Source organism: Malaclemys terrapin, chromosome 1 (genome assembly GCF_027887155.1).
Source record: "Malaclemys terrapin pileata isolate rMalTer1 chromosome 1, rMalTer1.hap1, whole genome shotgun sequence".
Taxonomy (NCBI): domain Eukaryota; kingdom Metazoa; phylum Chordata; order Testudines; family Emydidae; genus Malaclemys; species Malaclemys terrapin.
This window is the reverse complement of record NC_071505.1, coordinates 88,100,483-88,126,768: the sequence shown is the minus strand read 5'-3', so window position 1 is coordinate 88,126,768 and position 26,286 is coordinate 88,100,483. Positions and strand designations below refer to the sequence as shown.

At 46.1% G+C, this 26,286-nt stretch overlaps 1 protein-coding gene across 3 annotated transcripts in view; it reads left to right on the top strand.

Annotated features, from left to right (window-relative positions):
- GSG1 (germ cell associated 1) overlaps nucleotides 1-26,286 on the top strand; it is a 179,434-nt gene that overhangs the window by 22,523 nt on the left and 130,625 nt on the right. For 2 of the 3 annotated variants that reach the window (XM_054029875.1, XM_054029856.1), the window contains exon 1: nucleotides 21,835-21,884. The exons of the other annotated variant lie outside the window; for it this stretch is intronic. The gene's annotated coding sequence lies outside the window, so the exon portion shown is untranslated. Of the gene's footprint in view, nucleotides 1-21,834; nucleotides 21,885-26,286 lie in introns of those variants that run through there. 3 annotated transcript variants of the gene reach the window in all.

The following is a 26,286-nucleotide window of genomic DNA, read 5'->3' as shown; positions in this document are numbered from 1 at the left end:
TACATTTTACAGGCAAGACATTTAAAATGGAGTCCTGCCTGCTCTGTGTGGATGCTAAAGAACCCACTGTTTATTTTGTATAAGGAGGGGCTTGTTCCCTTGCTGCTGTCCTTGCCCCATGCTGGTTGTGCAGCACCCTGTGAGCCGGTTGACTGCTGGCCTTGCTGGTGCAGTTGAGTGATGCTCGGAGTGTATAATTTATAATTCACTTCAGGCTGAAACTGGACTCCCTGCAGCCTTGGACATCTTAAAGGTGGCATGTCTTTGCAGGTAGGCTTTGTGTATTCTGCTTTGTAAACCACAGTGGATATGATTTAAGATGCCTGCAGCTGCAGGCAAAATGCCAGAGGATAAAGTTTTAAAATGTCCCTAGCTGCCTGGGTTGCTGGCAAGATATTCATGGCTAGCTACAGTCCTGGGATACTTGTCAAATATATATATCTACTGTACCTACATGGATCCATTGTCTGGCCAGGATACGAGGGCTGGGTTAAGGTTGTTGGGGTACATTACTTCTGCATTTCCATATTTTCCAGTTTGTTTAATATTAAATGTGTCTTTCCTGACCTCCCAAGATTTGTGTTTTTTGTTAAAATCGCATCCTAAAGGATCTCAGCTTTGGTTATTGATACACATACTATATTTACAGCTGTAGCCCCTCCATTTTAACAATTTTTTTTGCTTTGGTGGCTGGAGGAAGAAAGAGAATATGGGATTGTCCAGTTTGGTGTGAAGGTTTTAGTGCATGAGCCTGGGAAAACAGCATTACATGTGAGTTGTTACACCTCTTCTGAATTATGCCTGTGATTCCCTAGGCAATAGGTCACCAAAAAGAAAAAATCAATTTTAAAATTGTTTTTAAGTTTTAATTTTTTTGGATGATATTGTGTGTGTGTGTTTTTTATTATTTTTTTACATCTCTCTACCTGTAAATTCAGGCTCTTTTAATAATGTGGGTTCAACTATACAGGACTTACAGGGAGAAAAGTATATAAACTAATATCTTTTAGGTATCTAAAAAACCATCTCCATACAGAATAACATAGTAGTTTTAAGATCTAGTATCTCAGGGGCCACGCAGGACTGCAATCAAGTGTTCTATTTCTCACAAGAGAATCTGGAATCTCCCCTCCAATGACAAAGTTCTGGGCCAAAATTTTCAAGCATATGTCCTCCCTCCAGCTCCATACAAAGTGTACAACCCTAATGAGGTGTAACCAAATGCTACAGATTTTAATATGGCTAAATGTAAATGTATATATCCGGGAACAAAGAATGTAGGCCATACTTACAGGATGGGCGACTCTGTCCCGGGAAACAGTGACTTTGAAAAAGATTTGGTGACGCTGTGGTCAAGAGAGCTAATATGGTGCTCAGAGGCATAAATGGGGAAATTTCAAGTAGGAGAAGAGAGGTTATTTTGCCTCTGTATTTGGCAGTGTTATGACCACTGCCAGAATATTGTGTCTAGTTGTGGTGTCCACAATTCAAAATAGATGTTGAAAAATTGGAGAGGGTTCAGAGAAGAGCCACGAGAATGATTAAAGGATTAGAAAACATGACTCAAGGAGCTCAATCTATTTAGCTTAACAAAGACAAGGTTAAGGCATGAGTTGATTAGTTTATAAGTACTTGTCTGGGGAACAGATACTTAATAATAGTCTTTTCAGTCTATCAGAGAAAGATATAACATATTCCAATGGCTGGAAATAGAAGTTAGACAAATTACAACTAGAAATAAGGTAAATTGTTAACAGTGTGATTAACTACTGGAACAATTTACCAAGGGTTGTGGTGAATTTTCCACCACTGGCAAATTTTAAATCAAGATTGGTTGTTTTTTTCTAAAAGATCTGCTCTAGGAATTATTATGGGGCAGTTCTCTGGCCTGTGTTATACAGGAGGTCTAACTAGATAATTACAATGATCCCTTCTGGCCTTCGAATCTAAGAATCTATAAACTCTCACCACAGACAACAGCTATAGGAAAACCCAAGCACCGCGTGAGACTTCATTACATTACCAAAACAACACTGTTACAGAAGGTCACTGCTTTTCCACCCAAAATACAAACAATCCCCTCTATTAACAATCAATCATCACAACACCCTCAGACATAACCATCAGTTAAAAATCTATACCATACACACTAAGCATTTACTGCAGCTCAGCACTAGTTCAATGTTATGAACAATTAGGAAACATCCCCGTTTGATGTCTCCATGTGGTTGGTGTTAAAAGTTGTGTGTTCTGTGTGGAGGCATGTGTGCAGTGAGTGGTGGATATGGGTGAAGTAATATAGAGAAGAATTGTGATCTTGTGACCAAGGCACTGGATTGGGACTCAGGGGATCTGGGTCTCATTCCTGGTTGGGCTAAAGAATTTCTGTGTGACCTTGAACAAAGTCACTTAATCCCTCAGGCCAGATTTACAAAACTATTTAGGCACCTAAAGATGCAGATAGGTGCCTAGTGGGATTTTTGAAAGCACTTTGTAAATCTGGTCCTCAGTTCACTATTTGCACAGTGGAGATAGTTCTTGGGTGGGTGAGGCTCTGTGGACATTGTTGTACAAGAGATTAGACTAGGTGATTTTAATGGTCCTTTCTGGTCTTAAAATCCATGACCCCAATGAAGATCGAATCATGGTGGTAGGTTCAAAGGATTGGGTAAAGACGTAACTAATGATTTGCTGGCTTTTCTTATGGTTGTTGATGATAAAGACACTTAAGCAAAATTAATAATTTTTAACAACAATTTTTGTTTAGGGCCGTGTAGCTAGATAGAGATACAGACACATTCCTACCATGACTGCGATGCTGTGCAGTGCTAGACATGCTCCATCCCAATTTAAGCCATTCAAGGGCAATCAGCCCCCTGCAGCAGTAGGCCCCCTCTGAAATGATGATATCCAGATGACAAATGGCAGAACCATGTGATAAATTACAGAGCCATTGAGAAAAATGAACTCATCATATACCTTTGGCTGTCTAATCTGCCCCTTTGTCCACTAATCCATCTCCGCCAGGACTTACTCTAACTTTCCAAACCACTGAACACCTTCAAATAGCTGTCATTTAATATTATATCTATATTTATATCTAGATATATACAATACTTCCTTTTTCTATCCCCAAATATAGAACTTTTTTCCCAAATAATCTTGGCGTGAGGCCCAGAATGGGCAATATTCAGTCCTGGCAAAGTGACGATTGGTTTTCTATATATAATTATGTCATGACTTCAAAGTCTGATTTCATGGTCCTGGAAAGGATTTACTGAGATTCACTTAGGACGCCCAGCCAAACTCAGTTATGGCTACTCCACTTGTGAATAATGTGGCCATCCAAAATTCAGGCCAATGAACTCATTATACCACACCCTTATGTAATCTTTACATGACAGCCAACAAAATTATAGATACCTTATACAGTTATCTATTTATTTATTTATTTTTAATTAGCACTGCTTTTTTATATCCTTCCATTTCTAAAGTCAGGAGTGAAATTCTAGCCCCATTGGAGTCACTGCATGTTTTGTCATTGACTTCAGCAGGGCTAGAATTTCATTCCAGGTGCCTTAGTTATCATGGGGCCAGATTTTCAGCTGGAGTAATTTGGCAGAGTTCCATTGAGGCCAGCTGAAGATCCAGCCCATGACTCCAACTGTGTCTGGCTCAGAAGGAGCCACAAAAGCCTGTAAGAATGGCCAGAAATAGCTTTTCTGAAGCTAAAAATGTCACTAATGCAAAGTGTCATCTCACAAGATCTTGCAGGATAGAAACAATGCAGTGTCCCATTGAGAAGCTGGACATATCCCCTCCCTTGTGGTGTAATGGTCCTGGTTCTAGCTCTGTAGGGGCTCAGTGATCGGATTTCAGAATTATTAAGTTTTATGTCATGAAAAATAGTTATGGGCTCAGGTCTGAGTCTTGCCCATCTAGGGCCTTGAGCAGGTGCAAATTTGAGGGGGAGTTTCTGTATTTTGGGGGAGGGAAGGGGAAAGGAGGGAACATTTCTTTGGCAAGTTTATTTAGAAAAGAATACAAAAATTAGTATCTGCTTGAAGCTGTTCAGTAGTTTGGATGAACATAAGAATGGCCATATTGGGTCCGAGCAATGCTCCATCTAGCCCAGTATCCTGTCTTCTGACAGTGGCCAGTGCCAGGTGCACCAGAGGGAATGAACAGAACAGGTAATCATCAAGTGATCCATGCCCTGTCGCCCATTCCCAGCTTCCGGCAAGCAGAGGCTAGGGACACCATTCCTGCCCATCCTGGCTAATAGCCATTGATGGACCTATCCTCCATGAATTTATCTAGTTCTTTTTTGAACTCTGTTATGAGTCCTGGGGGAGATGCATGAATGGTCAAAGGTGTGTGATAAATTAATTCTTCACATAGATATCACTTCCACATGTGTAATAGATGCCTGGGAAGTTTTCTTTCTTTTCCTATCTCTCTCTTTCTCCACCCACCTGCCATGTATATACAGTAACTCCTCACTTAATGTTGTACGTAGTTATGTTCCTAAAAAATGCGACTTTAAGCGAAACGATGTTAAGCGAATCCAATTGCCCCATAAGAATTAATGTAAATGAGGGAGTTAGGTTCCAGGGAAATTTTTTTCACCAGACAAAAGACTATATTATATATATATATACACACACACACACAGTATACGTTTTAAACAAACAATTTAATACTGTGATGATGATTGTGAAGCTTGGTTGAGATGGAGGAGTCAGAAGGTGGGATATTTCCCTTACTGCTAAATGATGAACTAGCAATTGGCTGAGCCCTCAAGGGTTAACTCTCTCACTCTGCAAGGCAGCAGGAATGGAGGGAGATATGCGCATTTCCCCTTTAAGTACACTGCCTTGTTAATTAGATCAGCTTGCTGAGACCACAGCTGCTGCAAGCTCCCTCCGTCCTGAGCCCTGGTGTGTCCCCCCTGCTCGATGGAAGATGGGGTAAGCGGGGTGCAGGAGCAGGGTGGGAGGGGGACATCCTGACAGCCCCCCTCTCCCCCCCCCTGCACAGCAAGCAGGAGTCTCTGGGAGCAGCTCCAAGGCAGAGGGCAGGAGCAGCACATGGCAGTGGGGGGAGGGACAGCTGCAATTGCTAGCCTGCTGGGCAGCTGTTGCACAGGGAACTTAGGGGAGCGGGGAGCTGATAGGGGGCTGCTGGTCCACCCTGGTTCCAAGCCCCCGCCAGCTAGCTCCAATGGGCTGCTCTTCCTGCAAGCAGTAGACAAAGCAGGCGGCTGCCAAATGACGTTAGAAGGGAGCATTGCACAACTTTAAATGAGCATGTTCCCTAATTGATCAGCAGCGTAACAACGTTAACCGGGACTACTTTAAGTGAGGAGTTACTGTATGTATGTGTTGCTCATGAAAGTGGAAAACAGCTGTAAGCTCTGTGGGGAAGAGACTATTGTGTGGTGGTGTGTTTCACAGGCCCTGATCCCTGATTGAGGTCCTTAGGCACTGGTGCATTAGGAATACTAACAAATAGGCAGAGAACGAGAAAGCAGTGCCCCTATACACAGTTCTCCACATAACTCTCTGCCTTTCGCTCATGGACAAGCTGCCTGTAAGGTGTCAGATTCAGAACTGCCTGTTACATACATGCAGCCAGGAATTGAGGATTTGGCTACTGGAGTAGAAGAAAACCCCTTGACTTCCACACCAGCTGATATGAGAGGTGGGAAAGGCCCTGGATAATTGGTTGGAGCTGGCACTTACTCTTTCAGGAAGGCTGGAAGTGACTATGATTAGTATCTTTCCTGTCTTTAATCTTCCACCTTCAATATTTACATGTCCTAAAGAGAAACAGAATCTGCCTACACACATTTCTAACTGGGCGATCCCCATTCATTCTAACCGCCTGCTCCTATCTGAGAGCATGACTGTTTCAGTGTCCTAGGTGGTGTGGGTGCATATACTGCATATCTGAGTGCACAATAGCTACCATATTGGTCCTACACACTCACTGCACTGCTGATTTCCAACTCAGCCCTGTTGTATAAATACGTGTGTTTGAGTGTGAGATTATTTATGTGTGAATGAATATAGTGCTTTGTATCTACTCAGTGAGGGGAATCTGGGTTATATTTGTTTTGTGTATGCCTGAGTGTGGTTATGTTCATAAATGTGGATACTTGTGGGTTTCAGCTTGAGTATTTTGTGGAGGTGTCTGACTCTGTGTTTAGGTTGTACAGTATGTGTGTGGATGTGGGGTGCATATTGCGCTTGCATGGAAGTATGAGTGTTGTGTATATACATGTGTGGTGTCTTTTGTGTGCATGTGCATATGGAGCGTAGCGGAGGAGGGGATGTATCTCTTTATGGGCTGTGTTACCTCTGCATCCATGCAACTGGGAGTGGTGATGGGGGAGTGTAGCTAACTGGGAAGTCGGTTGTTGTCATGTGCACATGTGATGGTTTTGTTGTCTGTTGTGTATCGCACTGGTGCGGGTGTGTGTATGCGCACATGTATGTACTCATATGGAATTACCTGAAGCAGATTTTACCCTCAAATCCTTAGTTGATCAATCCAGCAGTCACATAAAAGACAGCTGGAGAGGGGTATAAGAGAAGTGACCAGGTATGTCTGTACTTCCCTTTGCTAATGTCCGTGCTGGCTGCATGCCATGTGTATCCTGTGCCTATGGGCTCTCGTTCTCAGAATGGAGGGTGATATCTGCTTGATAAAGGTGGTATGGAGTATATTTCCAGAGGGTTGTGTGTGTCAGTCCCTAGGTGATACCACCCTTCCTCCTGTACTCACTGTGGACATGGAGAAAAACGGGGTGGTAACAAGACATAAGCAGGGAGGGGAGCTCCCCTTGGAAGTGCAGCAAAGCCACTAGCTCAATACAGCAGAGTTTTGTTGCAAGCAGGCTGCAGTCAGGTGGCTTAAACTTCAGCAAATGCTTCCTTTGCCCTAACCTTCTACACGTACTTGGTGTTTGACAAAGCCATCTCCCTGGGGCCATTCAGCCGTGACATTTCCCCAGCACGTCTTAGCCCTGTCAACATGACATTGGACAGGAAACCTTTCAAAGTGTGTTTAGGAGAGAGAGAGACCTCGACGTCACCTGATGAGTGTGCTGAACCCTGGGTTAAATATAAAATTTGGATAGCTTCAAAGTTGGGCAGCAGAGAATGCACCACTTAAATCTCTTTTTATACTAGTCTCTGTGGGAGAGAATAAGAATAATGCCTTCCAGTTACAGAGTGTCCTTTATGCAGAAGGTCCAGGGCATCATGCCCCCAGAAATCATTTTGTCTGCTATAGAAATGCAGCCACCTCCAGGTTGGAACATGCTAGCTATTAAATTACACCACCACAAACAGGAAGTGAAGAACATTATGTCTGATAGAAACTGCTGGGGGAATTTTAAGGAGGCAGAATGAAATTATCCAAGATAGAGTTTGACCAGGACTTGGGGGTGAACAGACAAGACTGTTCCACAGCTCGCTTCTTGCACTGTCCTGGTTCCTAGTTCTCACTATGCCCAGTATTTCTGACAATTTGAGTTGTGGGCCTGTTATGAACAGGTTGGGAGGGGAATGAAAAAGAAGAGAGAAAATGAGTGAAGGAAGGAAGAAAGAAGAGATTGTTGGAAAAGGTTCAATGCTTAAACTTTAAAAAGGCACTGCGAGTATCAGGAGCTGTAGCACTGTATCTGGGGAGTGGTGCTATGTTTTCGGATGGACAAAGTATAAAGCATTTTCAGTCTAGATGAATAACTGGCATTTTAATTCAGAGTAAGGAAAGCAGCAAACACAGAAAGAACAAATGTAAAGTTTCCATGAGAGACAGTGCGAACACAGTAGTGATTTAATCTGTAATAGGCTACAGCTGAACTGAAACATGAAATGGCAGCTGCCCTTCTACCAGGCAAGGAAGCTCCACTCTATTTAAAGGGAAACACACCAGAGAAAGAGTGACATCTCCTGTCCCTTATCTCCATACACCACGTTGAGGGGGTTGTTTTGTATCCAGAATGCTGACTCCTAAAAGAAATCAATGCATATTGCTGACATTTCACTGCACATATTTTAAGCTTTGGAAAAGTCAGAGAGAGAGAGAGAGAAAAAGGGGGGAAGAAAATTGGGATCCAGGAAGTCCTGAGATCTTATCCCTGCCCTGGCAGTGAGTGGCTGTGTGGCTTTTGAACAAGTTGCTTAACCTCTCTGGGTCCAACTCACTTCCTCATTGCATCTCTTATGCTATGGGCAGGGGCTGTGCAGTTGGTGAATTCCCCTGGTACCGGCGGCTTCCCCAGCTGGTGTAGAGCTGGCTATGCCCCCACAGAGGGTCACATCAGGGACATTCCTGGGACTGCAGAGGCCTGGATGGAGCATGGCTGCACTCTGGCCCCCTCAGGACCAATGGCTAATGGGCAAGAGTTAGGGCAAATCCAGGCTGCATTGACCTGCACCAGGGGCCCAAGTGGCCTCCAGCTGGCACAGGATAGGGAAGGGGCAAAGATGGCATAGAGGTATCTTTGCTCCACCACATCATGGACCCTGCACTGAGCTCAGCTTCAGTGCAGGGATGCCTTGAAATCTCCGTGTCTAAAGACATGTCTGCATGCTGAGCTAGGGGGTATAATTCCCAGCTCGAGGAGACATACGTGCCGTAGTGCTGATAGGGCTAGTGCATTAACAATACAGTGTAACCATGGTGGCGCTAAATACCCCAAATATGATCCTGTCTGAGATGCTAGGTATGTCCTCAGGGCAGCAAGCCGTGCCGACTGCTGTGACTGTGCTCTATTTTTAGCACGCTAGCTAGTGCAAGTACATCTCCTCAAGCTAGAAATTACATCTCCACCGCAAAGTGTAGGCACACCCTTAGTATCATCAGTTGAAAGATAAGGACAGCATATGGACCCCTTCCCCCCAGGTGTGCCTCAGACATCTTCCCTGGTGCTTATTACTGAGAGTGGCTTCATCCCTCTCCTCATTTGGGTTGGGTCCTGGGTTCTTTTTGTGATGCCTGGTGCCTCCACCCAAGGTGACTCCTCACTGTGGCCAAGGCACAATGGGTGCTGTCCCTTGGAAAAATGAGTAATGCCACCACTGCTGGCGAGGATTATAACACCCAGTACATAAGGAACAATAGAATGCATCAACACAACCCCTAGCAAAGGAACAACACACCCCCAAATCACAGTATAACAAAGGGAGCTGTTATTGGGAGCAGGAAAATAGGAGCTGGAGAAGGAAAGGATTAGGGTTCACTAAGTACTTTAATATTAACAAATCAACCAATTCTCCATTTCTCAACTCACAACTCTTCCCTGTCGCCAGTTCTCTCTGCAGCACCTTCCCAATCCCAGGCTGATGGTGAATGCTAAGGATGAGTCGGAGACTGTGCTGCAGTGATGTCAACATCGTTGACTGACTTAAACAAAAAGGGCTCTCTTATAGTTACAGTGTCTTCACCCTGGGATGGGCAATGTCCTCTTGTAGCTCCATAGTCTGGAGTCCTGTGGAGGTCTCAGCTGGCTCTCAGTGGCTGGTGAGGGGTCAGATCCCTCCTGTTCCATATGCTGCTCTCTGCAGGAATGGAAGTACCTGACCCATGCACTAAGTCCCACAGCAGCTCATACACTCCCTTTGTGGGAAGTGGGCAAAGGCATATTAAGGGTTCCTGAGGCCCAGGGCCAGAGTAAGTGGGGGGTCTCTCCCCACCCCTTCTGCCTGTGGCGCCCTGCCTGCCTAGTGCTGCTGCCACGGAGTGGGGTTCAGGCACGGGGTCTTCCAACTGCTGTGGAGTGGGGCCGGGGCGGCAGATTTTTTCTGGGGGCCCCCCAGTTGGCCGGGACGCCATTGCCCCAGTGGCTAATCCGCCACTGGGAGTGGGAATTAATCAGAAACACCCTGAGCTGTTCTGCTTCTCTGTCTTACAGCTCCCAAAACCAAAACTGAAACTAAAACCAGTCTCTTTGTCAGGCTGTCCCCTTTCCACTGTGGGGCTGAGCAGCCCTGGCTCATCATCCCAATAAACTGCTTCTCCGTATCACCTCTATGGAGAAGCCACCCTCAGCAGGAGTTTCTAGTCCATTCTGTCCCCAGCCCTGACTCCAAGCATGCTGGGAAATGGTGTCAGAGGGCTCTGGTATTATTACAGTTGTAGTTCCTTGTGTAGGATCCCTGAGAGGCTCAGTCTGGCAGTCCAGGAGCTGATAAACTCCAAGAGGGGTTACATATGAGTACAGCTGGGTGAAATTTCTGAGATGAATAGTTAATTTTCTGCAAAATGCCATTTTGGTCAACTCAAAACTATTTGTGAATTTGACATGAATTTGTCAAATAGAGTCAGCCTTGCTATGGAGGAGTAGATTCTAAAAACAACTGGAGGAGGAGAAAGTGAGTGTTAGTGCTGCTTCCTTTCTTGTAAGCCTTAGCTCAGTGGCTAAGGCACTTATGTGGCATTCAGGAGTCCTAGGTTCTATTCTCCTCTCTGTCTGATGTAAAGGAAATATTTGAATATGGGTCTCCTCCCTCCCAGGTGAATGCCCTAGCATCTAGGCACAAGGTTATAGAGGCATTCTCATTCTCTTCCTTGCTGGCCTCATAACTATTGTATTTTATATAAAATGGAACAGCTTTAACGGGAAAAACTGAGAGACCCCACTCCAGAATAACCATAGCTTGGTGGTTAGGGCACTCAGCAGTGGGGCAGGTGAAACCTGTGTATTTCACGTACTGTATGCTGCATAATAACAGGAGAGGACTCCATGTTTATAAAACTAAATTGTCTCTTTACTAAGATAATTATTTACACAAATGCTGCAACTTCAGCTAACATTCCAGTCATGTGCCCACAGACTTACTTTCTTGTGCCCCCACAAACTAGTCCCTCCTCCAACCTGTGTTCTTCCCTCCAAGTTCCATGTGAGTTGCTCTAGTGGGAGGGTCAGGAATGTAGTCTCTATCCATAAACCCAAATATCCTACCCTCCTCAAGCACCACCTGTCTGAGTAGTTCAAAGCACTTTACAGACCTGAGGGGAATTTACCTTCCTGCCACCTGGGCCAACAGGGAGACAAGGAAAATAAGATTCATTACAATCAATTCCTGCTGCCTTGATCCTCTCTTGCTTCCTCCTCTGTCCCTCTACCACCCAGGCTTGCAATTTCCATGATGTCTTTTACGTCCTCACTTCCCACCCCCATATACCCAGGCTGCCATTGAATCCTCTCTGTGCTCCATTCTCACTCTGGGCATCACTAAACCCTGCTCTCTGCCTTGGTCACCACTCCCCTTGGCCCCTGCAACCGCCTCCTCTCTTGGCTCACTGCCTCTCCCCTCCCTTCCCCTAAGCCTAGTCAAAGTTCTGCTGCTAATGTCCCCCTCCTCCCCTGCCATTCTGCTCATGTCAGTCATTTCTTCAGATCCCTGTACTGCCCTCCCTGTGCCTCCTGAATCAAGGTCAGACTTCTTATCTGAGAGGCCCTACCCCGCTCTATTCCTGCCTTCATTTCCTTCTACTCCCACCTGACTCAGCCCAAGCCCCCCCCCCTTGTATCCTTCTCCCCGTCACCTTTACTCCACTTTCCGGTCATCCCCCCATCTGCATGGGACAGTCTCTCCCGCTTCTTGTGTGTCATGTGACCTCCTGCTTCCTCCTTCACTGCCCTCCCCAGAGCTCACTCCTCTCCATGATGATCTTTGTGAGTTCCCTGCACCCAGCCCTTGGTGTGCTCTGTGGGTCTGAACTGTTCTGACTGGGGCTGGACAGCATTGTAAGCTTCCTGGGGCAGGGACTATTTTCTTGTGTGCCAGCAAAAGCTTCCCTGATGCGGTTCCGCACCGTATCTCTGGTGCTTTGAAACAGAAAGCACAGAAAGCAGCATACTAACCTGCTGCCCGTGAAATGTGTAGCCAGCAGCAGAGGGCGCCAGACCAATTGCTCTGCTTGTAGCACCTTTCGTGGGGCTGGCTAGTGGAAATTGGGCTTTTCCAGTTTTCATGAAACCTCAATAGGATTCTGTCCATTGCTGTCGAGAACATTCCCTGAAATTCTGGAATTGATTAGATGCAGTATTCAAAAGTTGCTGCCTTACATGCCATTGAAATGCTATCACTTTGCTTGGCCAATAACAGTTTGACACAGGAAGTGGAGAAGAGTGTTCAACCCTCTGGTGTTGAAAAAGGCCAGTATTTTAACAGCCAGGCTCAACAACAGTTTGGGGCAGGAAATCAAGAGTGTTGTATTCAGCTAAAACTGCAAAGGGGGGAAGGTTAACAAAAAATAATCTCCCTGAGTTAGATTTTGCCCAAGACATTAGGATTAGCGCCCTTGCTTTTGTGAAGAGTGCCAGTAGATCTTGAATGCTCACTAGTGGTCAGGACCTTGGTTTTAAGCCTCTTCCGAAAGATGACCTCGCCAGCAGCACCGTGCTGTGGCAGTGATTCACTCCTGACACAGAGGGAAGACTGCCACATTCTGAATCATCAGCGCTGTTTCTTACAGCAACCAAGGTGTTAGTGGGGAGCTAGCCCCAGTGTTCTGGCCAGATTCCTTTCTATGTAATTACATTCTGTGGCCCTAAAAGTCCCCTGTGGTTTCAGCTGGAGAGAGCATTCATCTTCATTTTCTGTCCTAAACTCTTACACAGTGTTGTTGTTAAAGAGTTGTCTCATCCCACCCCAGGAAAGGCTGCATTTCAGTGAAGTTAATTCTCTCAATGAAAATGTTGTAAAAACTATTTGGGACCCTTTGAGGGAAAGGCATTATTGAACTGTAAGATAATATTAAAATTCCTCTTGGTTTTACTGTTGGCATTATCAGAGTGGGCTGTGTTTCCTATCAGGGGAGAGGTATCCTTGTGGTGCTGCTATGGAGAAGCTGCTGACAGTAAGCATATTACATGTATTAAGCTATAAAGTTGTCTGTACCAGGTAACTGATTTAGGATTTTATTCCTCCCTTTCTCCCCCTCTCTTTGCCCTGAAGGTCCCACCTGCCTCTCCATACCCACAGAAACCCTTATCCAACAGGAGAAGCAAAATATCTACTGTCTTCCAAAAAGACTTATAATAATTTATTAATAGAATTTGAATTAATGATTAACCTCCATCTAGTTGCTTCAATAGTGAAACAGAGCATGAACAAATGTTCTTGTAAGTAAGCTAGAAGTTCCTTCCCTCTAGGGCTAGCTGGGGCTACTGCAGAGAGACTAGGCTCACTTGCCTAGTGGTTAATGCTCTGCACTGCCAAGAAGAGTCTAGCAATCAAATCTGCTTTTGAATCCCCTAAACCATTCAATCGCCCTGGCTTGGGGCCAAATTAGAAGCAATGATCTAGAGGTGAAATGCTCTGTATCCTATTCCTACCCCCCGAGCCATCTCCAACACTTTATTTCTTCGAAAAACTGTGAGCAGATGTAGTGGGGCAGCTGCCCCACTCCAGCAGAACAGAGGTTAAAAGCAACCTTGGAGAGGGCTGCGGCCAGGATAAAAGGAGTGAGAGCAGCTGAGGGAGTAGCTGACCACAGGTGTGGCCAGCTCCATCAGGGCCCAGCTGGCCCTGATCAGAGTGCTGTGGGCCAGGAGCTGAAAGAGTCTCACTCTGGCCCTGCAGTGGAAAGGGCTAGCTGCCTGAGAACAAGGTACCTGAAGTAGGGAAGGGCAAGAGGAGCTGGACAGCTAAAGCCTGATAAACCCCCAGGCTGCAGGCCTTGTTGGAGGCCTACCAAGGTACTGGGGCTACAGAGGTGCAGCCTGGGAATAGGCAGAGGCAGCTGGTCCTAACCCCTTGCCGATGATGAGTAGCCATGACAGACTGCAGTCTGCCCCAGTGAGCGGGGGCTAGATGATGACTGGCAGTAGCCACTGAGGCAAGGTGGGTTTAGAGGGTTGGGGGTTCCCCTGGGAAAGGAGACCCAGAGTAAGGGGGTACTGCTGAGGGCAGAACCCTGAGGAAAGGGGCACTGGGGTCTGGGAGGGACATGGGGCCTAAGGCAGGTGAGACACCGGTCAGAAGGAGGTGTTCTCGAGTTGAAGTTGAGCTAATTCCTGAGGCAACCAGCAGGAGGCGCTGCACCAGTGTGTGTCGATCTGCTACAGCAGAATTCTATACATGTCTACAGCTGCACACATGCACATGCACCCTGACAAGACTGTCCACTGCAGATACACACAGGAAGACATGCATTCACTGAAAATGATACAGACCCACATGCGCACACACACATATAAATAAGTACAGCCATACAACATACACTCACACTGGCATGCACTCACACACACCCCCTGATACAGACATGCACATGCTCTAACCAGACATGTACTTGCAGGCAAGACATGCACACCCTGACACACAGACACATATCCTTAATGATTCATTCACATGCATGCCCTGACATCAACAGGCCTCTGCGCTGACACACACTTAAATTCTTCCCCATCCCTGATATAGTCACTCACTGACAGTGACAGACATACAATCTGATGCATGATCACACATTCAGGCATGCACTCAGAGTCTCCAGGGTGCCCAGTGTTGCTCTGATTTGTGCTCAAACTTGTCTTTCTCTTCCTCCAGTGTTCCCTGTTGGCTCCCTGACTCAGGGACACTAGTCTGTACCAATATAGCCTCTGAAAATAATGTGTGTGTGTTTGGGGAGGGCTGGCAGGAGGCAGCAGGTGTGCAATGGAAGTTAGCTGTAAAATATAGTGTGTAAAGAACACTCCACCCCTCCTATAAACTTCCTGACAGATCCCCTGCTTCCTACTGACCCTAATGAGGCCCAACAGCATGTGATGGAGGATGACAAAGGGAATCACTGATGAACAATCAGAGACAGAGCACAGTGGTAATGGGACTAATGAGCTGCTTTGCATAAGCGTGGCTAGGATTACAGACAGGCAGGAGGAAGGCTTCGGGGAAAAGGGCGAGACTGATTCCTGGGACAGACTAGTCACAGCAGAAGCTCAGGGAAAACTCCCCTACAGTACAGGAGTCCACATCCCATCCCTCTGATTGGTTCCATCCCTCACTTACTGGAGTCAGGACTCACATGGGGAAACAGTCCCCAAGCCCACTCATTTTTGGTCATCCTCATTACCCCAGTCCTTGTCAGACTCCTATTAAAAGGTGCCTGAGCCCAGTTTCAAGTCTTTTGTTCCCTTACTTTAGGGGGTGGAAGTGTTGTGAGAAGTCTGGTTCAGTGACTTAGCAGATTTGTGTTTTTCATAGCCAGGCAGGAGACTAGTGTTTGATTCTCAGTCTTGGTCACTTGTTCCTCCTGGGGCTGGGTAAGGATGCTACAAGGGGCTGGATTCAGTAGCCTAGTGGTTAGAGGCTCTGCAGTGATAGGGATTTGATTCCAGCTCCCTGCCTCTCGCTACCCTAGCTGGCTGGGGATGCGGCCATGCTGTAGAGGGAGTGGCTCAGATCTCGGAAGGAAGGACAGCAGTTGTGACCAGGGATTTGGAGCAATCAAATTTTTGAATTGCTCCGCTCCGGGCAAAAACCTACTGGTCCGTGCTCCAGCTCCGAGCTCTGCTCCAAAGCCCTGGTTGTGACACTGGAAGTGGTGGTGCATGACAGGAGCTGGGCATGTACTCATCACATGGGGCCACCAGGGGAGAGTTGATGGAAACAGTAGGAAACTCACAGGCATCCTACAAAAGGGAGGGGCTAAATTGTGCCTCTCCCAAACAAATTCGGCTGAAGGGGCAGGGCTAGCCAAAGCCAACTAACAACACTGTGAGGCTTACTGAGGATTTCCAGTTTCTTAACAAATGCCCTAGCAGTGCTCTGGCCATGGAAAGTAAGAACACAAGCTTAATTTACTACCCAGTAAATATGACACAGGCAACAACTCTTCCCGGTTCTGTTAATGCAGCCTGCAGCCACTCCTCCTGTTCCAGTCCTGCGACTGGATCTACAGCACTCTGCTAAGCCACTTAAACCTGACCCATAGTGCTCCCGGTGCATTTTTACACTGTTATGGAAGAACCATTAGCAATGATAAGAGAGGAATTCAGTCTCCATAGCCCAGTTTGCATCCTTTAGCCTTCTGCTGAGCTTGCAATGAGACTAGTTATGGGCTCTTTTGCGATATGGAGATCTGTCTGCTAATAACTGGACTGCAAGCCCCTAAGACATTTCACATAGGCCACTGAGCAGTCAGCAGATGGTTATGATTTTTGGTCACTACTAACTTGGGGCTAGATTTGCTGATCTAGAAGTTAAAGGCAGTACAGCCTGTTCTACAACCCCCTAAGCCATCAGTCTCTGAATGAGAGACTAGTTGTGTTTTCACCGTTAGAGCAGCAAATTAGAGGCTGCCGCTTTGCTTTCATTTGAGCTCAGAGAAGTGGATGCTGTAAATTATCCTACAAATGGAGCTGTAGGAATGGTTTGCTGCATCACCTCCATAATTTGTTGGCTCTTTATCTTGGTGCACTGATGGGAGTGGGGTGTCCTTTCATGGGCAAAGGGACAGTGAACTTTCTATCTAATCATTATTCAACACCAGAAGAACAATTCTGTCCTGTGCTGTAGCTTCTATAAGCTGCCCTGGTGGCATATGTCGCCAATAAAAATCCACAGGAGGGTGAAATTCCCTTGGTGCAAGAATTGTGTAAGGATCCCATAAAATGCTCTATGTTGCCCCCTTTCCCATCCCTGATGTAGGGGCATGCCAAGGGTGAGATGAGCCCATAGCACTGGATTCTGGGATGCAGTCTGGGATAGGCTGCCATACATTAGAAAAGCCTCCTGGCTGCTCTAATTTAAGATGAGGGGGTCTCATCAACACCCAACAGACTAGAATTTGAGTGGTGCAAAGTAGGCTTAAAGCCAGCTGTGCCCCCCATCCCTATGGGCTGCCCCTTTGGTGCTGTGCCAGCACAGAATCTGTCCCCTGGTCTTGTGTACCGTGAACCCACTCCCATGGACATCATGTTCCTTTTGATGCAGCTGATCCTCGCTCCGTTGCCTGGGGAGGAACTCAAAGACATGAACTCCTGATTCAGAGGCAGAACTGCTGCTGGCCATGATGCACGGATACCTTGTTAAAGCAATAGGTTTAATACTAGCTTTAAGGCATTCTATGCCTTGGACCTCTCATTGCTCTTAGAACATTCAGTCCCAGCTTATTGTTTGATCCCTCTATGTCCTGAGTGCAGTTCCGTGTACCACTGCCTGCTACCACGGGGAATGTCGGACAGGCTCATGTGTGCATGTGCTCCTGTCACCTTCTAGTGGTGATAGAGAAGCTTGTCTAAAAGACATCTGGATTTTTATTCTGATCTTCATTAAAGAAAGAGAATACCACTAGAAAACAAAAAGACATAACTTGATCAAAGACACCAGGCCTACAATGTCTAGCAGTCTGTCCAGAATCACTGATGGCTGAGAGAAAGGTGGGGGGGAAAATCCACCTCTTCCCTAGGGGCTACCGTATTTTTAAAATGTATTTTGTTTATCATGTTTATTACAGCAGTGTGCAGGGGCCAGTGGAGAACAGGGTCCTGTTGGGCAGACAGAGATGCACTGTACAAACGGCATAAGAGACAGTCCCTGCCCCAAAGAGCTTACAGTCTAAATAGATGGAGGACAGAGTGAAGAGAGAGAATGTACAAGCAGAGCAAACAATGCCACAGCAGCAAATGCAATGTTAGTTTTGTTGTTTTATTTTGTTATTTACACCCTTCCATTAGGGTTCTGTTAGGAGGATTAGCTAGTGAAAAAAGAAACGAAGCAAGGGGATGGGAGGTTTAGAGCAACAGCCAGTCAGCACAGGGGAGGGAATGTTCAGACTGAACGCTGCAGAAAGCAATCTGATGCCATCATCGGCAACTGGCACTCTCTGCTCGTACTGCTTTCTGCAGCAGGGTAGGGCCCGTCAGTTTCTGGCTGGCTCCTCCATGCAGTTTCTTTCCCAAAGGAAAGAAAGGGGGTGTCTCCTGGGTCCTAGTGCCCCCAGAAGGAGGTCTCTCCTGGACAATTCTGGGTACAGTGGTGGAGTGGGAGAGGTGGTCCCAGCTGGGCCCCATTTTACACCCCATCCTCTGAGTGCATCAGTACTTCCTTGAATTGCTTTCTACAGCTGCTAGGCCCAGCTTCACTCTCTGGCTGGTTCCTCCCCACAGTTCCTTTCCCAAAGATCACATGGCTGGGAGGAAGAGGCTCCCTCTGATAAAAAATCTTTTCCAGCATGCACTTCCAGGAGCTGTCCCTTTAAATATGGGAGAAACATGCAGCAGCAGCCCTAAGGTGGCCATTTTGCATCTGACTGTTGTAGGGAATATCTTCCATCTAGCTGGTAAGTATTACAATAGCTGCTATTTGTGTTTTCTCTTTTTTCTTATTCCTGAACAGGTGGCACATTCTTATAAAGAAAATGCTGTTACAACTGCTGGAAGCTCTCTTTTAGCTCAAGTGATAGGTGCTTGTGGGTTGGGAGGAAAAGGTTCTAAGTTCTTTGTTGAAAACCATGATATTCAAGTATGTACAATAATTGATGGAAGACCGTAAATTCTATGTGGCCATGAAATTGTTCAGTTGCCTGTGTTTATTCTCCCTCTGTCATCTTGTCAGATCTCACAAATTAAGCTGAGCTGGGCCTGGTCAGTATGTCAGCTGGAGACTTGAAAAGTGCTGCAGAAAATGGTCGGTGAATCAGTGGGTCTGTAAGGAGGCAGTACACTAGAGAGTGCTCTTCCGCTCGAGTTGCTGTTTTAGAGAAGAAGGATGGTCACATGGGCTGGAACTCTGAAAAACTGGGTTCAAATCCTCCTCTATTACAAGTGGCCTTGTGTGACCTTGGACAAGACACTTAAACTCTTACCTCTTCCACGTATGCAAATTGGGGATACAGTTATTTCCTTTCTCCCACCCTTTGTCTGTCTTGCCTATTTAATTGTTAGTTCTTTGGGGCAGAGATTATCTTGCTATGTGTTGGGACATTGACTAGCACAGGGGGGCCTCAATCTTCCCTGGGGCTTCTAGATACAAACAATAAATAGTTCCTGAGTGATTTAAGATTGATGGCCTGATCACTTTTAGCAACTAAAGATCCCATGATAATCTTTGTAAGAGGAGAGGAGTTTGCTCTGGTGTCCTGTCCAAACTCCATCTTGAGGGAGTACCTTCTGCCTCTCTATATTCCCCCTACTGTTTCAGATGGATACAGTATTCATCTCTTCCCCTTCTAAACTGTGTCATGGTGTATTCCTGGTGCAGAATGCCTCCTGTGCTGCACCCCAGAGTCAGATGAAGTAAGTGTGTGGGTATGTGAGAAATAAGAGGTCACAGGTGGGACTGAAGTAAAATGATCCTGGGCTAGAGCAGGACGTTTGTGATCCAAATTCCTTGGGCACAGAGGTTTTAGATCTTATATTTTGGTTGATATCTTTGGCCTTTCCTCCCTCTAAGTCATAGAGTGAAAGGGAAATTGAGACTACTTCCTCCACACAATCACTTGCCCACACCTGTACAAACCTATCCCCAAACATTCACATACACATGCCCAGGAGCTCACTCCCTTTCCTTTATGGAGAATCCCCTCTCTGAGGGCTAGAGAAAATCTGAACACTTACAAAAATGGTGTGGTGTATTTATGAATGTATCCAATTGAGGGGAGGAGGGGCAGATGACTATAATTATTTCTCAATTCATTTGCTTCCCTAACAGGAAAGGCCTTTTTCCTCTGGTAGATTTCTCAAGCTGAGGCACCATAGACCCTGTTACCAGGGAAACCAAACCCTTTCTTTGTCTATTTTAATGGTACATTGAAAATTTGGAGGAGTTTTTATTCTCTTTTGCCTCTGCTGGGCTTTTTCAGCGTTGTCTTGTGCTCAAAATGCAACATTTTTTATATTTAAAAAAAAAACCCAATTGCTTTTCCCCCACAACCCATCCCCTCTCCCTGCACCCTCCCACCCCCTTACTCCCTATCCCTGCCATCTGGTGGTCTTGGCTGTTATGGTAGTTTTATTAAGAGAGCAATTTTTTTAGCATGACACAAAGCCCCCTTCTCCCTACCAAAAAAATCCCCAAAGCAACATCAACAAGAAACCCTCCTACAGTGGAAACGTCCTTACAGATAGGCTTGCTCAGCCATACACTATGACAGGTTCACACAGGGTTACCTAGTCCTCTTCATGAGATGGGGCGGCGGGGGGAGAGGAGGTGATCTTCGCAGGTTGTGGGTGAGGGGAGACATCATCATTTTCTCCTCTTAATGTGAGAGGAAATACTTAACAGTGATATCACAGCAGTGTTATTCTTTGCCACATTTTCCAAGCATCCCTGGATTAGCTGTGTGACTTGAATTGTGAATTGAATTGCCCCATTACTGGAATCAATGTGTGGCAGTTAATTGGGGTTTCTGGCAACCTGAGTTGGTGCTCTCAGCCCACTTCTTAGGAGACAGCAGTGATAGATGAAACTCAGACTATATTTAGGTTCAGATCCATTAAGTACTCCAAAGTTCCAATGCTTTTCGAAATTACCTCGACTTATAGAGACAGTCCCTATTGTGCTACACAAATTCCCATCTCTTCACAATACCCATTCCCCTAACATGCTCTGCAGCTCTCCCTAAGCAATGCCTGTCCATCAAAAGGCTCCTAGCTCCCATGATCTCTTGTTCTCTTCTGAGGGTGGCTTGCTAACTCCCTTCAAGTATGAAGGTCTCTTCTTCAATGATCATCCTGCTGTAAGACCGTGTGACCTGGGTGATTTCTTTGCTTGATCCTACTGAGCTGCCCATTAAAGTTTAACAGACTGTAGTGGGGCAGCTGCCTCACTCCGTGAGAATTTAGGCTGCAGTGGGCCTGTGCAGACGGGCAGCCAATTAGAGAAGGGTGTATTGGGAGCCAATCAGGGCCAGGCTCAGCCCTATAAGAAGGCTGCTCAGGAAGGGAGCAGTCAGTCTGCCCCAGACCTTCAGGGAGGAAGGTCTGTCTCCTGAGCAGGAGACCAGCACCCAGGACAGCGCAGTGCTGGGCAGGCTCAGGGAAGCAGAGTGGAGCTTCAGCCTGATACCTGCCAGACTGCCGGCTCTGAGTAGAGGGCCTAGAGGGTGCAATGGGGTCAGAGGGGAAGTGACCCAGGGGAGAGAAGGAGGGCTGAGAGGCTGCCGTTAGAGGGTCCCTGGGTCGGGACCCAGAGTAGCGGGCGGGCCTGGATCCCCCCCCTTTGTGCTGCACCGGGCTGTGGAGCAGTAGCTGAGTCAGGCTGCAAACTGCCCCCTGACATAAGAGGGGCTAGACTTGAGGGTTGTGGCAGGCTGCTGAGGCTGGTGCAAAGACTTCTGTTAACCCCTCTTTCCTGCCCCCCCCCAGAAGGGGGTGTGGATGGACTAAGGGGCACCGGAGGGCAGTGGTCCTGAAGAGGATGCCGCGAGCTGGAGAGCGACGTGGGCTCAGATGCCAACCAAGGGTGAGACAACGGGCAGGACACCACCGGAAAAGGGCGCTCCACTGGACTGAGCTAATTCCCGGAGGAAACCAGCAGGAGGCGCCAGGTGGTGAGTCCCAACACTGTTACACAGACATTTGGGGTCCCACATCTCCAAGTCACTGATAGAACCTCTACCATTGTGACGATACCGGAAGAGAGGAGGGCAGTTCTAGAGTTCTAGCAGTATTATCTGAAGAGTAAGATCCAGAAGGCTGTTAAAACTTAAACAAGGGCAACTCCGTGGGATCCAGCAGAAGAGTTACTCGGTACGCTCCTGCCAAGCCAGGACAGAAGGCATTCCCTGAATGCAATGGCCACCAGCACAAGCAAGCAGGCCACCTAATTATTCTCTATAAAAGAGCCCCCAGCACTGGAGAAGGTGAAAGGATACGAGGCCTCCAAGCCGATGAGTAAGAAACTGAGCTGCATTTTGCTTCTAAGGTAAGAAATTGGGATGGAAAGGATCTCAAAAGATGTTTGGGTTTGGGTCTGACATAGTAACAGGAAAAAAAACAGGCATAGTGGTTCTTATAACCTAGTCTGCTCCTCTCTTGTGGGATCTGTATCCACACCACAAAAACAGACACCAATAATCATCACTAATTTCTCTCCATCTTTGATAGTCCGATCAGAGAGGTCAAGAAAATAGAAATTTCTTCTCATCCTAATGCCCATGAACTTTGACAGGTCTTGGTGTGTGTTCAAGGGGCGATGAAGATTCTCCTGGCACAGTGTATGCTCTGTTATCTATAGTATCCTGTGGATAACTTGTAGCCATATCCCTCCGGGCTGTGTTATTAACACTCACAAACTAAGTAAGATAGGGCTAGGTCAGTACTTGGTTGGGAGACCTCGAAGGAAAACTCAGTAGATGGAGGAAAATGGATGGATTCGGTGGGTGGCACTGTTTCCACTGAGTCTTGTGGTGAATGAGCATCTGGAAAACACTAAGGTGCATTGTATGGAGGTGCCATCTATCAGAGAAGTAAAAGCAAAGTGCTGACCATTTGTGGTCATTAAAGATTTTGCATCACATTTCACAAGAAGCAGAGAGGAAAGGAGTTTAACCTTGGCAAAATTCCATTTTGAGTTTTACATTCTGATGACCTAAATCCCCTATTGTATGTGTCATTGTTCTTCATTTCCTGGCCTAAATGATTGTTTAGGGTCACTGTGAACTCCAGTTACCTATTGCATTTCATTCCGGAGGTACGCTGCTGAATAAAGCATCTCTTCGGTTATAGCATTTACTGATCACAGATGATGTGGTTACAGCTTGGAGGAGGCACTTTCCTTTGAAGCCCCTGTTTTCCATTATGCACTAGAACTTCAGGTGCTTGGCAAAGTTGACCTTGTATTCAAGTATGAGCTAAATTAGTTTCATGGTTTGGAATTTCGCAAGAGTGAACAAAATCCTCCTGTTCCAGCTGTGTGTGTGCAGAATCATCCTGGGTTTGATTAATCTCCTAAAGAAAGGAGCAGGAACCTCTTTGTGCTATATGTTTGTACAGTGCCTAGCACAATGTCCATAACACAATAGCTGGGGCACCTAGGTGCTACAGCAACATGAATACTATTAAATAATAATACTATGGTGATGAGCTGAGGTTAGCTAGATGATTTAGACCAGACGTAGTCCATATTTTTTTGTCAAGGTCCAGACTCCAGAGAAAATAATAATTAAAAAAAATAACAATCTTAGAATCATAGGACTGGAAGGGACCTTGAGAGGTCTTTTAGTCCAGTCCCCTGTACTCATGGCAGGACTAAGTACTATTTAGACCATCCCTGATAGTAAGTAAATAAAAAGGTTTCAGGGTCCATTCAGAAGTGTCTGGCAGTCTGTATTTGGCCCGTGGTCTTCCTATTTCAGAGTAGCAGCCGTGTTAGTCTGTATCCGCAAAAAGAACAGGAGTACTTGTGGCACCTTAGAGACTGACAAATTTATTAGAGCATAAGCTTTCGTGGACTACAGCCCACTTCTTCAGATGCATATGCTCTAATAAATTTGTTAGTCTCTAAGGTGCCACAAGTACTCCTGGTCTCCCTATTGACTACCCCTGATTTAGACATAGGTGGAGGAGTCCCTTGGAGTGTGAAAGTGAGATGGAAATGTATTTGGCACACTGGTGTCATTCACTACTAGCTGAACTAGAATTTAAATCCCCTTAGTCAGGGTTGGCAGAAAGGCATATGTGCAGGCAGAAGAAGGGGTGAGGTTTGAGCAGATGGGGTGTATATTATCGCCCTAGTGGCATAAGGGTGACTAATCTTGACATCCAAGTCCCTGTCTATGCCTAAAGTTCAGCCATACAGATACCAAGGTAAACTCAACTGGTGCAAATCTTGACGTTCCCTGTCTACACGTGGGGTTTCGATCAGTGCAGCTACTTGGTTGGAACTGGGGCCACACCCAAGTATATACAATGCCTATATTAAAAGAACTAACCCTTTCCCAGTATAAGTAGTGGAACGCTGCCCTCCAGGCAGAATTTTTATTAGGTAATTAACACAGTAGTACTCAGAATGTGCTAGGCCAGTGGCTCTTGACCTTTTCCATACTGTTAAGCGCAGGATACAAGAGATAAATGGTTTGGGACCTCCTTCCCATTTAGCCATAAAGAAAGGCAGAGCACTTGTGACTTCCCTGGATTAATGTGACCCTCCCCACCAAATGAGGGTCCATGTGCTAGGCACCTTCCAAAGTGTTGCGACTGTTGATCTTTACACAACAATAACAATAAGTAGAAACTGCAAGGGCCCAACTGGGTTCCAAATAACCATGTTTAGTGGCTATACACAAATATACAGGGCCTAGCTATGCACACCTGCTTCTCTGACTGGTTTCTGGCGCCTTCGGAAACAGAGAACACTGAGTGTGCTACTAGAGGCCTCACATTAAAGAGCCACTACCCTATTCCTATATGCTACATAAGGGAAGACCCAGCCACAACCCTGAAGAGCTTGCATCCTACAAAAAACAAGAACAGAAAAAAGGTAGGGAAAAGGGATACAGTCTATTGGCAAAGGGAGCTGGCTGACAAGAATTACACAGCTTATTAATGGCCCTTTTTAACACACTTAGGGCTTGTCTAAACACAGTTTTTGCACTGGTTTAACTAAATTGGTTTAAAAAACAATTTAGCTACGGTGGTGTCATCCCCTAGAGTGGACACATTTATATTAGTTTAAAAGTGTTTATATTGGCTTAGCTTGTGCCAGTAAATTTACCTCCCTCTGCTCTTCAGTCACTTCAACTCCTTCCCACAGCAATCAGTTTCTCTTGCAGTGCCTTTACCTCGCTCCTGGATTCTGCCCCTTCTCCTCACACCAAAGAGCAGGTCACTCAGATGTAAATGTACAAAATAAATTTGGGAGTAGGGGTGGGACAGGCTTACTCTGTCCAGGCTTCATGGAAGGAGCGGGCCTTCAGGAGGGACTGAATAGAGGAGAAGGTTAGTGGCTTTGCAGATGCAGTGCCTGCTTCAGCTCTGACGTGCAGCTTTGCAACAGGCTACGTTGGAGTATTGGTCTTTCCACAGCTATTATAGTGACCTGATATATTGCAAAGGAACAAGACAAAATATCTGAAAGTGAGGAAGCAACATACCTGCTAACTCCATTATGGATGTCTGTCCATTTTGGTGATACAGTCATACGGCCTTTGGCTTTATAAATGCCCTGTGGCCCCTATCATCAGCCCACCGAATGACACTGTTCTCATATGGCTGCACTTAAATCCTTGGTCGCACTGAAGGAAGATCCCTGGGTAGCTCTTCCTGTGTGGGCATTTTAGGCATATCATCCCCCCTGCCACCCATAGATACACCAGCTCTGTACTTAGGTTTTTTTCCTACCAAATGACACTGGTGACCATTGCTCCCACTTTACACTGTCAAATGATAACATTTTACTGGCAACTTGGATGCCAGAAATGGAATTGAGACTCTCAAACTTAGGATAAGGCTCATCCTCAAAGAAGAATAGATACAGTGACCATGCAAAATTTGAAAATAATTAGGTTCCCAATGTAAAAGTTGTAGAGGATTACATTTGTTGGCACACATGCAGTACATGTGCACATTCATGTTTAGGAACTGCAGAAAGTGCGTGCACTAGACATGGCTGACTATCTGGGGAGGAAGATGCCATTTTGTGCAAAAATGATGCTGTCTGCTAGTGTGGACCGATGAGTACACATTGTCTCAGGTAAAGCTGCTTTACTGCCGGAGCCAGTGCAATTTTGTGTAAAATCTATCTGCCTTCCAGTTGTTTGGTCAGTAGGGGGAAAAACAGTATGTCCTTTTTTCTGCAGGATCATTTTTGTACAAAATCCCTCAGCCAGCATAGTCAGCTGTGGTGTCTAGAATCGCACAATGCCCGTACACACCTCTTGTGATTCCAGGTCAGGTGAGAGTATCTGCCCTACCCCTTCGCTACAGCTTTCTACCCTGGGTTCTAGAGGTGGAAATAGGCATCCCCCAGATCTCTCCCACACCCTCAATGCAGGCCTTCATGTGGGAATCCAGCCGCATCTAAAGCCACACGGATGTTGAGTCAATTCTTCGGGTGAGGTGTATGTGTGAGCCCATATACATTTTCAGGGCCACCAATATATTGAGTGCTGTGTGTGCCTGGAAGAAAACATATGTATAAATAATAATAATTAATTGTTGGGTCGTAGTATGTTTGAGGAGGGATTTGAATGAAGGCGGTGGAGGGGAGATTTTTTGGCAGGACAAGTGGAGATTTGAAGTGTAAGAGTAGCCTTGAAGGTGTGAGGATGAGATGGGGAAGAGATGCCAGGATACTGGGGCTTTAAGGATTTCTTATGTTAAAAAGT